This window comes from Melampsora larici-populina (assembly GCF_000204055.1).
Source record: "Melampsora larici-populina 98AG31 unplaced genomic scaffold MELLAscaffold_9, whole genome shotgun sequence".
NCBI lineage: Eukaryota > Fungi > Basidiomycota > Pucciniomycetes > Pucciniales > Melampsoraceae > Melampsora > Melampsora laricis-populina.
In genome coordinates, this window is record NW_006768773.1 from 1,582,284 (window position 1) to 1,584,899 (window position 2,616).

Genomic DNA, 2,616 nt, shown 5'->3' on the forward strand with positions numbered 1-2,616 from the left:
CAAATTTGATTGACAAGAATTGGACCTACATATCAAACAGTCCATATGACAGTGTCCTTCTAGCACAGTCTGTTGCCCATTTTCCCATCAATCATGATCTCCACCATAATATCACTGGTTGGATATTTTCCATCAATTGTTATCTTTCTATTTCTGATCTACTCCATTAAAATCATACTGCGTTAATTATTCTTTTTATATTTTAATTCTTTCTTCTCTTTTATTTCTACTTACACTTTTCCCTTTCTTTATTTTACCATTTCCTTTAAGTTTACTTTTACTCTAAGTATCTTATTATATTGTACCTGGCTTTCCTCATTCCTTTCTTTCTTTAATTACTTCCTTTTTATACTTCTTTCTATTTCACCTTCTCTTCACAAATTACTTACCTTCACACGAAACCTTTAGCTATGTAACTTTAATTTCTATTAAAGGTACATTGCGTGTGTGGGGGGGGGCCGATAGGCCGCGGTCCCGTGTGCGGGTAGGCTCTCTGCTACCTAACCTCAGGACATATCGTCCGGAGCCTGCGGAGAGCCCACCCGGTAGGTCCTGAGGCGTTTGTATTGGGTTTCTCCCCCCCAAAACTCTACCGTTGCTCACTTTCTCTCACTCTATTGGACATCTCTCACGAATTCTCACATCTCCTATCTTCAATTCAATTTATTTCTCTTTATCTCATTTCTATCTACATCATTCGTTCTTAATGACTTCAATCAATCGATTTCCCTCTTTGTTATCATCATTCTTTTTCTCTCTCTTTTTCGTCAGATTTAAGATATACTTCGCATCTTCCATGTCCTGATTCGAATACGTTCGCAGGTATACCTGGTAAGCTTTACTTTCCCATCTTCCTATTCTAACAATATCTTCTATCGGTTGCTTATCATTCCATTGGAATGTAGCACCTCCTACCCGAAATGAATGTCCTGACAACTTACTCTCTGGGTTATGTTTCTTCCATACATTCTTATAGATCCCAATCGCTGCCGATTTCGTCAACACATTCATTTTTCCTTTCTTATCCCAATATGAGAATATCGGAGTATGCATATTTGGTAAATGACTTTCTTCAACCAATCTTTCTAATGCTGCAACTGGGCATAATAAGGAATCTAATCGTTGAACATGTAGCCATTGAATTTCGCCAGGTTTTGCTGTTTTTGTGTCATACAAGGCTATCTTTAAGTACGATTTATCTGGATTATAAATGAGGTCTTTCGATGCTATTAGTCGTTTTGTTTTATCATTTGAGAGTAATTCACCAAGTCGAGCCATTCCCCAAAATGCCACTAACGCCACTGTAAGTGCTATTCTTTCTCTTTGATCTTTCATTGACAATTCTTGAGCTAATTGTACTAAATGTCTTAACTGTACTGGATGTTTCCTAGAATCCGGACTTTCTTTCGCCTTCTCGTCTGCCACCATCGAAGCTTTTAACAATAACTTCACTGTTCAATCGTTCTCGTTAGGAAAAGGCAAATCATGAAAAAGGTAATGAATCGATTTCTTTCTCATCTTCTAGGTCTATGTTATATTGTCTTCTTGCCCATAAAATAAATTCCCAAAGGTGTTGTTGACTTAGAGGGAGTAAATCGGTCCTTGGAATCTTCTTCGCTTCTCTGAATTTCTCCACCTTTACCATTGCCGCATTATAGTTCTCGAGAGTAGTATGTGACCAACTTCCGCATAGTAAGTGTTCTTTCACCGCGTTCTCTCTCCAATCCACCCTCCTGATACAATGTTCATATTCCGATAAAGATAGTTCCAAATTCAATATACACAAACGAAGCACCCGTCATACAATCTTTTTGTCAGTTTTATGATCCTTATCTTCTTTGTACATATTTCCAAAGGACTTACCCTTCTCTATTTTGTAGAAAACTTCTTAACTTCTTTTCGTTCATTTAATCCTTCACAAGGAGTCCTAACAAATCGATCAGGATATCTACGTCTACTTCCAAAGTCTTCTCACCGTCCTTTTTCACCCCTCTTGACAAATCGTCCGCTTCGTTTTCACCCGACGATACTCTTTTTGCTGATATTTCACAAGTTAATCTAGTAAGTTCTCTTTGTATCTTTTTGTATTCTTCGTTTACTACTTTACTCTTTGATTTCTTTTTGTTTATAGTTGCTTCGGTCGTCGTGTTATCAGTATAGACGACAAAATGTCTATTCTTTGTTGAAGTTAGCTTTTCCAACATCAGTAAGCCCATTCTAATCGCTACTGTTTCTAACCACGCAATGTCACGAGGTTTACATCCTTGTGAAATATCTTTCCTTTTCCACCCTTCTGACAGTTTCAATCGTAACCATCTATTCCCGATTTTGACCCCGATTCCGTATCCGGTACTCGCATCCCAGACCCACTTGACGTCTTCCGGTTCTACATCTGGTACTATCCATTTTCTATCAAATCTTTCTAAGTTCATTTTCCATTCTTCGAGTTCACATCTTACATCCACCGGTATTAGTCTTAATGCACTTGTATTAAACCATGATTTATCGAATCTATACAGATTCCATAAATAGCATCTTAAATTCGGTATTATATACGTCAAGTGACTCAGTTGCCCAGTTATTTTTTCTATTTCTTTCTTTGAACACTTCCTTGTT